Source organism: Anolis carolinensis, chromosome 3 (genome assembly GCF_035594765.1).
Source record: "Anolis carolinensis isolate JA03-04 chromosome 3, rAnoCar3.1.pri, whole genome shotgun sequence".
NCBI classification, from domain to species: domain Eukaryota; kingdom Metazoa; phylum Chordata; class Lepidosauria; order Squamata; family Dactyloidae; genus Anolis; species Anolis carolinensis.
The window spans coordinates 121,435,779-121,446,962 of NC_085843.1; positions in this window are offsets into that span (position 1 = coordinate 121,435,779).

Genomic DNA, 11,184 nt, shown 5'->3' on the forward strand with positions numbered 1-11,184 from the left:
TGACCAAAGGAGCTGGTATATGACTAATTTAGATATGACTGATATATGACTTGGATTGAATGTCAGGTAAAATATCAAGGGGTTACTCCCCCTACTCCCACTTCTTCAGTCTGTGTGCTTGCCTTCACCTGTTGACTTATGCCAACCACATGAATTTCAGAAAGTTTTTCTTGACTGAGAAGAAAAGACACATTTACTCAGGAAAATGTTAAGGGAAAACTGTGTGCAAAATAGCAAATATAAAGATAAAGTGCGGGACCCTGGCCCAAACAGAGCAATGCAAACAGGTTTAAATGCAATGCAAATCAAAACAGCACACTTGTACAAAACAGCAGATGATTTCAATATCATAGTGAAAACTTTGTAACTAAAGGTTTGTCTTTTTGAAGGGAATTTTATTTTTTAATAAAATAGCACCAGGAGTTCCAGCTGACAAAATTAAAGAGGAGGGAAGAGGAGAGTAAGGCAGCTGTTGGGTGCTTCGGTGGGAAAGTAAAAACAAGCTCAGCACATGGAAGAAATCAAGCATGATTGAAAATAAGAACTGGGTTGCAGGTATTCAGCGGCACATTTGTAATTACACCTCTACACACAGCAACGTGTATAATGGCCAAAGAGGGATTTTAAAAATTAAGTGCTTTCTAGTGTCATCCTCAGGTGAAGCAACTCAAATTTGGCATATGGAGCTCATGACTACATGCCCTACCTATTTCTTGGTTTTATAAAAAAAAAGGTTAAATTGCAGGGGAGAATAATATTCACATGAATGTATGCAGGTAAGTCATAATCAGTATGTTGGAATGCCTCCTACATAGGAAAGAGAGATGGTAGAGATATGATTGACATATACAAAATCATGTTTTAGATGGAAGAAAGTGAATGAAAGTATTGGAAGACTTGAGAGTATACAATGCAATTAACAGATAAGAGCTTCTATCAACTTAAAATTAAAGACAAGAAATTTCTAAATCCTGTCATTTAGCCTTCTCCAGCCTGATGCCCCCCAATTGTTTTGAACCTTAACTTCCATCATTCCCAGCAGGTATACCCAAGAGTTCAGAATGGTTTAGGTCTGGGAACTGAAAACCTAAACATCAGAGCCCAAATCCAATAGTGTGACCGCAGTGAGTGGTGTGATTGGAGTTTAGAGTACTTGCCTCTTCTCCACCATCCTCCTATGCACCTTTAACACTTGTGGGCCGTCTCAAAGGCCTCCATCAGAAGTCTTACAACGTCATGTGATGGCCAATGAGGGGCTCTGTCCTTTTGATGGGGTGAAGGTATCTTAGGGTGCTAAATTCCCCATCTGATGAGGTCCCTCTGGAAAGAGGGGACCCATTAGAACACATTTTTCAGAACTAAAAAGAGCTTTAAAAGGAATAGGAATGAAGTCCCAGTATTAGCATGGACATAGCATTGTTTCTAGTCCCTGAATGGCACCAGGCTGTGAAGGGATTCCATATTTGTAATCGGCCTTCAAGTCACATCTGACCTGTGGTATTATAGGGTTCTCTTGACACTATTTATTCAAAGGAAGTTTGTCACTGTCTATCTCATAACAGTTGCAATTTCTGAAAAATTATATTGCTCTCACCTTACAGAACCGTTGCAGAATTAAAGCATCTATTTGCCCTAAAATGTTATCACTCTAAATGATTGCCCATCACTTCCTCCAAGTGATTATCCCCATCCTCATCTGTTGGAACCATGTGTGTTAGGGTGGTGTGTCTTCCTCAGCCTTGCCTTGCCTTGCCTTGCCTTGCCTTCCCTCCCCTTCCCTTCCCTTCCCTTCCCGCAGTTCCACTAGTAACTATCAGGAAAGGAGATTTTATCTGAACATTAGGAAGAATTTCCTGATTGTAAGAGCTGTTCAATGGTGGAACTCTTTACCTTGGAGTGTGGTGGAAATTCCTTCCTTGGGGGACTTTTAAACAGAGGCTGGATGGCCATCTGTCAGGGATGCTTTGATGATGCTTTTCCTGCATGGCAGGGGGTTGGACTAGATGGCCCATGTGGTCTCTTCCAACTCTATGATTCTGTGATACTATGCAGATGCTAATTCTGGATTGACAAACTTGCCTTGGGGTCCACTTGCTATTCTGGTGTGTGTGTGTGTGTGTGTGTGTGTGTGTGTGTGTGTGTGTGAGAGAGAGAGAGAGAGAGAGAGAGAGAGAGAGAGAGAGAGAGAGAGAGAGAGAGAGAGAGAGAGAGAGAGAGAGAGAGAGAGAGAACAGCAGCCTTTGTCTTTCACTGAGTCCAATGAAAAAGAGACGGGCATTACCCATTTTGTGTTTGTCAATGTCCCTTTAAGAAATCGTTTATCTTTTCTTAAGACAGAGAATCTGGGAATAAGGCATTAAAACACCATGCCATAGTACTATTGCAGCCACAGTAGAAGGGCACTGATCAGCATGTTTTCCCACCTGAAGCAAATGCCCGATGACCACCCACTGACCACCCAAAATCACTATAACAGTGCAACTGAATTTGGATGCAGGAAAGATAGTGTGGGAAAGGAAGGCATTAACAATTTGGTTATTTTAAAAAATAGCTTTTGAAACAGTCTCCCACGCATCATGTGGTAAGCCACCACCGGAGACACTATTCTCCTGGTGCTATTGTAACTTTGTTCATGCAATAAGGCTCTAAATCTTCCAGTATTATCTTCCCATTTTTCAAGAAGTGTTGGTCAAGGAAGGTCATAATTTGGTATATCCTCCATTACCAGTAATATTGGTTTTTTGTTTTGTTTTGTTTTGTTAGAACGGTCATACATAAGGGAATGCATTTTTGCCTCTTGGCAATCAATAGAGAATGCACTGACATAGTTTTGGATCATTTATGTTTAGCTTCCTTCAGTGTCTACATAAAAGAACCTAGTGCTTTGAGAAACCTTAAGGATGTAATCAGTATTTTTGTGCTTTTAAAGTATTTTGCAGCAGCTACATCTGGCTATTTTTCAAGGACCTCATCAGATGGAAGTCATGTCTACACAATTACACAATTAAAGTCTATAAGAACAAGATTAACTCTTCAAAGACATGGAGAAATAAATATACTTATATCACTTTCCTTTTGAAATCTAATAAGAAGCTAGTTTTGCAGACCTCAAGAAGGGCATTTTCCATAAATTGTGCCATCACAGAAAAGGCTCTTCACTTTAGAGATACATGCCAATCTCATCTGTGACATGAGGGGCATCCAAAGCATGGATAATTTATACCACAAAATGTGACCTTGTGCAGAAAGCCATTTATAGTAAGCTCTATATTCTGTATTTTGAATGAAAAAAGAAAACTGAGCTGATTGCTTGAGCCTGCCTACATCACCATAAGAGGGTTTCTATTCTGCATGCAATTTCCCATGTCCTATCAGAAAACATTCCAGATAATCCATCCCTTTTGGGGCACAGATTCCTATTGTAGCCCTATCACGTGTAATGGAACATAGACATTGGAAACTGGAGCAGCACCCAGCTTCATGCCCAGACTATGCCATCCCACAACATTTCCTGCCTGTCTCCGGCTTCCTCCCATTCTGTGCCCAGCTTCTTCAATTTGCTCCCTCTTAGTGCACTGCCAGCACGAAACCCAACGGTGCTTCGCTGGAAGTTGCTCTGCATCATATGATGGGCTCCAGCAGACCACGTCCTGGCAGCATGCCGGCAGTGCACTAGAACAGGGGAAAAACCCTGTCTGATGAAGTTATAAGTCTGGAACACAGACTAAATGGTTCATTTGATAATGCATAGCTATTTCTTAAATGAAATGTAGCACTGAATTTGTATTGGGATTACAGAGGCGTTGCTATATTGGGAAACCCCTTTTAGAAAGTGCTTGGTCTGTGAATCACAGATTTCTACTTTATTAATCGTGTCAGAAGCAACTTGAGAACATACTGCAAGTTGCTTCTGGTGTGAGAGAATTGGCCATCTACAGAGACATTACCCAGGGGATGCCCGTTTGTTTTAGCTGGGAGGCTTCTCTCATGTCCCCACAAGCTAGAGCTGACAGAGAGGAGCTCACTCCATCTCACAGATTCGAACTGGCAACCTTCAGGTCAGCAACCAACCTTCAGGTCAGCAGTTCAGCTGGCACAAGGATTTAACCCATTGCACCACCATGGCTCCTTACAGACTTATACTTATCACACTCAATGGAGATCAACTGGGCAGGGAAGGGGTACTTTTTTGTGTGTCGGAGCAACTTGTGAAACAGAAAGTAAATTCTGGTGTGATAAAATTGACCACCTGCAAGGACGTTGCCCAGGGGACACCCGGATGTTTTGATGATTTACCATCCTTGTGGGAGGCTTCTCTCATGTTCCCTCATGGGGAGCTAGAGCTGACAGAGGGAGCTCACTTGCTCTCCCCGGATTCGAACCACCAACCTGTCAGTTAGCAATCCTGCTGCCACAAGGCTTTAACCCATTGTGCCACCTACTGGGGGGCTCCAAAAGAGGAACTGAGAGCAGAAGAAAAATGGAGAAGTACTTTTCCACAACTGCAGTTTTCTAAGCGTAATATGAAGTCTGACAAAGTATACCAGTCCTTAAATATCTGGCTAAAAGTTGGGGTGAGGGCAAGTACGACTTAACTGTAACCTAAAGATGAACTATGCAGGAAAGAGAATCCAGAAATGAATCTTTTCTTTCATTAGACTTTGAAATCCATGGCTGACAGCAATGCTTCAATTAAACATTACAAAGTTAAAAGAGTTGGACGTTATTTTGCTGATTCTCTATCCAAGGGAAGGAAATCTAACACTTTCCTGAGCACTCCAGTGAACAAGTTTATTTAATTCTGGTAGAAACAAATTGTAATTTAACTTTCAGTGGACCTAACGCTTAATCCTTTTGAAATTGCTGAGAAAATCTTTAGCAGAAAGTTAACTCTTCACCTGGTTTGTTTATTCTCACTAAGTCATTGCAGGTCACATTGTTTGCTTGGTGCCGTTTGGTCTGAACTTATGCCTTCCTGTACAGGAAGTCCTCAAGATTACACATTGCATTTTTATGGGTTGATTCCAGCCTACTGCAAGCTGTTACCTGAAGACTGCCACAAGTGAGAGTCTGTTCATAGATGGATTACAAAAAAAAAGCATGCACACAGAAAATATAGGAGGAAATCAAAGAGTTAGATGGGAAGGAGATCCTGCAGTGAATAAATAGACATCAGTACAATGGAGTGTTTGGCTGCTAACATCAGTGGACAATATGATCAGTCTGTTTTTGTGTTACTTTTGTCTTTCCTCAAACATTTGGCTATTTAATCCATGCAAATACATAAATGTTTTTCCCACACAAGCAGATCCTTACATTAAACCTTAATTATGTATTTAGGATTGGGGAAAAATAACAGGACTATAAAATAGGTTTATATACAGCTTAAACCAGGGGTCCCCAAACTAAGGCCCGGGGGCCGGATGCGGCCCTCCGAGGTCATTTACCTGGCCCCCGCCCTCAGTTTTATAATATAATATATTGTATATACATATAATATTGATAATAATATTATAATGTAATACAATATAACACTAATAATAATACCATATAATAATATTAATTATATATTCTATATTACATATAATATTACTAATAATATTACAGTATAGTGGTATAGTTCAATAAAGTAATATATAATGCTAATATTGTGCTATGCTAATAATATAATATATTGTATGTACATATAATTTGTAAGCCACTCTGAGTCCCCTTTGGGGTGAGAAGGGTGTGATACAAATGTAGTAAATAAATGCAGTACATAAATAAATAATAAATAAATACATTTTAGACTTAGGCTCGCCCAAAGTCTGAAATGACTTGAAGGCACACAACAACAACAACAACCCTAATTAACTTGACTATCTCATTGGCCAGAAGCAGGAGCACACTTCCCATTGAAAATCCTGATAAATATATGATGGTTAAAATTATCTTTATTTTTAAATATTGTATTGTTCTTTCATTGTTGTTGTTGTTGTTGTTGTTGTTGTTGTTTTTGCACTACAAATAAGACATGTGCAGTGTGCATCGGAATTTGTTTGTATTTTTTTTCCAAATGATAATCTGGCCCCTCAACAGTCTGAAGGATTGTGGACCGGCCCTCGGCTTAAAAAGTTTGGGGACCCCTGGCTTAAACATTTGCCTGCAGTAGAACCTTTCAAAACTAAGGACAGAAAAGAAAGAAGAAACGGAGTGGAGTAAACATAATTTCATTATTTTATTTTTATCTTTCTTCTGATATAGGGATTTCAGGTGTCTAACAATAAATATAAAACAATGCTAATTGAAACAATGTAAATACATATAAATATTTTCTTAAAACCAATTAAACTATGTATGTTATTTAAACTATTATACTTTAAAATGCATTACAACACTAATCCACTTTAAACATAAGGGGGCATGCATAGTCAACACTTTGTGTCTGATGGCATGCTAATCATGTTCACAATTTTTCTCCATTCCTTTCCTCTCCTAGAGCCCTTTCATATGACACATTTATAGTGCTATGACTCCACTTCAACTCTCATGGAATCCTGGGGATTTTTAGTTTGGGGAGGCACTAAGAATTCTCTAACTCTGAAGTGTAAATACTCTTTCTAAACTACAGACCCCAGAACTTCGGAAAACATTGTGGTGTCAGTTAAAATGGAATCATACTGCTATAATTGTGTTGTGTGAAAGGACAACTTTACTTCTTCCCCTCCTACTTTGAACCTTTTCGTTTCCCATTCGATCTATATACTCCTTTTCACCTTGGTCTGTTCTATTTCATTCCTTTTTACCCAAGACCTTCTGACTCCCTGCACTCTCCATGATTAGAGGAGACTACATAGAGATGTGCGACTACTTTATTTGGTCCACATACTTAGCCAATCCAACCCTATTGGTATTTTATCAAATAAGAAGAAGATTGGAATTCAGTTATCTTTCAAACTGATGTTATTGTTATGTGATTCTCTGACTAATATCAACCTTAAGGCAAACTTATCATGGGTTTTTTTTTTTGGCAAGATTTGTTCAGAGAGGTTTTTCCACTATCTAAGAATGTGTGACTTGACCAAAATCATGTATGGCTGAGCAAAGTTTTGAACCCTGGTCTCCCAGAGCCCTAATCCCTCACTTGAAACATGACACCATATAAAAGGACCAATATAAAAAGTATATGGACATGCAGTAAGAAACAAGCCTTGTTACGGAAGAATTAATTTGGATATACCAATACAATCAGGACTGAAAAACAATTATAAAGTTGACTTAAATTGATCCCCAAAAGGGAAGAAGGGAAGTACAATAAGTATGTAAATGTGTATGCGTATGGTTTTTCTTCTTTTTTTTTTTTGGTTGTTGTAGTTCTTAATGGTTATGTGTTGTAGAAACTCAATAAAAATTATATATAAAAAAAGAAAAGAAACATGACACCATGCTGGCTCTCTCTTCAGGCTATATATTTCTCTTTGTCTAGCATGAATATATATATATATATATATATATATATATATATATATATATATATACACACACACACACACACACACACACACACACACACACACACATCATGTGTATTTTGGGGAGAAATTATGTACAGAACGTGTATGTTAAACAAAACACATGTAAAATGTGTTTTTTTTTAAATGTGGACTTAACAACCATTCCAGTCCAGTTATTATATACATGGTATAAAAGAAGGTGACATCATCCTATTATTTTCTTTATATGGTAAAATGTCTTGGACTGGCATTAGGCATCATTGCACGTACCATATAAAAAGGTCAATGTTATTGGATTGCTGTGTTTTCCAGGCTAGATGGCCATGTTCCAGAAGCATGAAAACTGATTTCATGTTCCAAAATGACCATATAGCCCAGAAAAATTACAGCAATCAAGTGATTCTGGACATGAAAGCCTTCAACACCATGTCAACATTATTATTTTCACACAGCAGATAAGGCGAATTGAAATTATTTGTGGCTTCCCAAAATTACCTAATAAACACATGGCCCAGGTGAGAACTGAACTGGGGTCTTCTCAGGATGCATCTACACTGTAGAATGGATGGAGTGTGACATCACTTTAATTGCCCCAGCTCAATGCTATGGAATCCTGGGAGTTAGTGACTCACCAAACTGCAAATCCCAGCATCCCATAGCATTGAGTCAGGATAGCTAAAGTGATGTCACACTCCATTTATTCTACAGTGTAGATGCATCTTCTCTAGATCTCTTATAAACTTCTTTTGGAAACATAAATAGTGACTATAACACATGAACAGATTCATTAAACAGATCTTCAGGCTGGGAACTTAGGAAGTTAAACAAACAAATGGAAAAAATGAATATACTTGCATTATCATCTTGCTTGAGGATGACAGGCATTCATGTGAGAAACAGGAAGTATTACTTTCAGCATATCCAAACACAGGATCCATCTCAACAATCTGTAAAGCAACCGGATTGATTTCATTTAATCTTCCTAACTGAAGTTATTGCCCTATCCACTTTAGTAAAGGATGTAAAAATAACCAAACTAGATGGTGTAGTTTGTAGTCCAGCCATTTTTTTTAATGAGGGGAGTTCTCTTTTGAAGCACATTTTTCAGTATACTCCCACTTCAATGTTTAAAAAAAGTTGCAAAAATGCTTTTGGAGGAGGAAGAGATAAATCATAGGGCTGGGATTCTGGCAGGTTTTGTACATCAAAATTAACAAATTATATATGTTGGCAGCACAATGAGGAGCTTAAGAATGTTGCTTGCACATGGTAACCTGTGATTCTTGCAGATCCTTGGCTTACTATGACAAGCAAGCACTTAAATATAATGTGCATTATTATTGCCAATGACAATCACAACTTAACAATTTCATTGTACAACACCATGACAGCATATGATACATTGCATGATTTAAAATGCTAAATTAACTAAAATTAAATATAATAGTGATTGGCTTATTTCTAGATTTTCAGATACCATCATAAAAGATGAATGTATGCCTCTGAAGATGCAAAAGTTGAACATTTCTTCTAAGATGGTACATGCCATGTAGATTTTTTAAAAGTATTTTTGTTATGTTACACTTTTAAGTCCTTTCCGATCTATGGCGACCCTAAGGAGGCACTATCACAGGGTTTCCTTGGCAAGATTTGTTCAGAAGAGGCCTTTGCCTCCATACGTAGGAATTCAAATCCTGGTCTCCAGAGTCAAAGGCCCATTTTCAGTTCACTACACAATGCTGGTTCTCATACAAATGCAGAAGTTTACACTGTACCGGATTAAAATAAATGGCCCAGAATGCAATCCTATATCGAAATATCTGTAAATTGTTTAATTCAGTGGGATTTTCATCTAAGCCAAAATGCACAAGATTGCTGTATTATTCAGATTATAAAGATGGATGGGGAACTCCCTCTTTGTATATTGTTGGGCTATTGTTTCCAACAAGGACTTACTTTCCTGAACTGGCTTCAAGTTGCTATATGCTGAGACTCAGAAATGTACAGCCAGGCACAGCCTCCAGCAGATTAGACATGTACACTGAGATCTATAGGCACTTAGTGAAGGCTGCCTTTATGAGAATTTTAATGCCTAGTGATTACTACTGCTATTTTAGATCTGCGCTAAGTCACATACCTGGGAAACATGAGCCTCTGCCTGAAAATCTGAGTACGGAGCTGCTCTGACCCAAATGATTCTTCATGGTGCAGAGTTGACTTCTGATTGCTTTCACCTGTGCATTTTCAGTCACTTTAAGGATCCCTGACCTCTAGCTGCAATAGAGTTCAGGCAATGCATTCAAACCACATTCTGGGACCATTCAGCACACCAGCACTAGGGGAAGGAAGGCTGTGGGGCCCAGCACATTTTGGAACCAGATTCAGAAAATCCAAATAGTTTTAAAAACAATTTTATTGAAGTAAATAATCTGCTGCCCTTTAAAGGGTTTCCCAGATATGATACTTGAAGCAAACTGCCTCCCTGTCTCTAATGGAAACATCCTGATGTGAAAATTTCTTCCCCTGAAGACAATTAGGCTTCCCAGAGTTAAAACTAGAGAGATCTACGGTATCTTTATTGTTTGTATATAAGAGATGTTTTCATCAGGTTTGCTTGTCACAGAACACTCAGTAAAAATTATGTCTTCTATGTAACCTTTGAAGGTATAGGAGCTTTCTCCAGTTTTCACTCTGGTGACCCTAGTAGTCACAACAGACTAGGCAAAAGCAGGACTACACAGAAACCTCTTACTAGTCCTTTTCCTGGCCATTGTTCCACCCTGAGGTTGGAAAGTTGCTTTTAAAAAATCACATTGTTCTCATTATGAATCTCATTATGAATATGTTCTCATATACAAGGTGTAACGCATACAGTAAGCAGAGTGTCTGAACCTATTGGGGCATTGAGTATGCTCCAAATTTTAGTCTGAATATTAAAAGAGCTGAGGCTGAATCTTCAAAATAGGTTCAGCCTCTGGATAGCTCCTTAAAGTCAGGACAAAAGTCAGTAGATTCATTGTGCCACTGGCATCAGGACCACCATCATGTACAAGAAATATTCAGTATTATCATTTCTGTCAGCAATGCATTAAACAAATAAGTTACAGGGTTATTTTTGTTCTATTCGGTTACTTTTTGATTTAGTGTTATTTTCCAATATTGAAATACTTTAGAATTGATGAGATTATAGCAGAATTTTAAAAAATCAGTTTTAAAAATAAAGATATTTTTAAAAATGTAACTATAAAGTCACCCATTCTGCTCTTCTGCTAGCAGAATGGCTTGATTTCCATTTATTATGCTTTTAAAGTCAACTTTCCCTGCCCCCAAAGTAATACATTATATTTAACTACATTACTTATAACTTCCTACTTCCAATTCTGCATTGTAATTTTTTTGTTCATAACCAGAATTTGTAGTTTTCATACTCTTCCTGTTTTCATAAATGTATCATCTTGTTTTCCCTCCATTCCTGTCCACCTGAGACATGAAACCAAACACTGAGGATAGGCTTTGACTGCTGACATTTTGGAGTCTTTTTAGTTAATACAGAAACCTCTCTACTCTCATACATTCATAAATACAATGACAAAAGAATAAGAATGGCCATATGGAAAAGTGGGCTATGTTAATTTTGCCTGTTTAATCATATTTTAGATACTGGTCATGATTCACATTGGTCCAGACT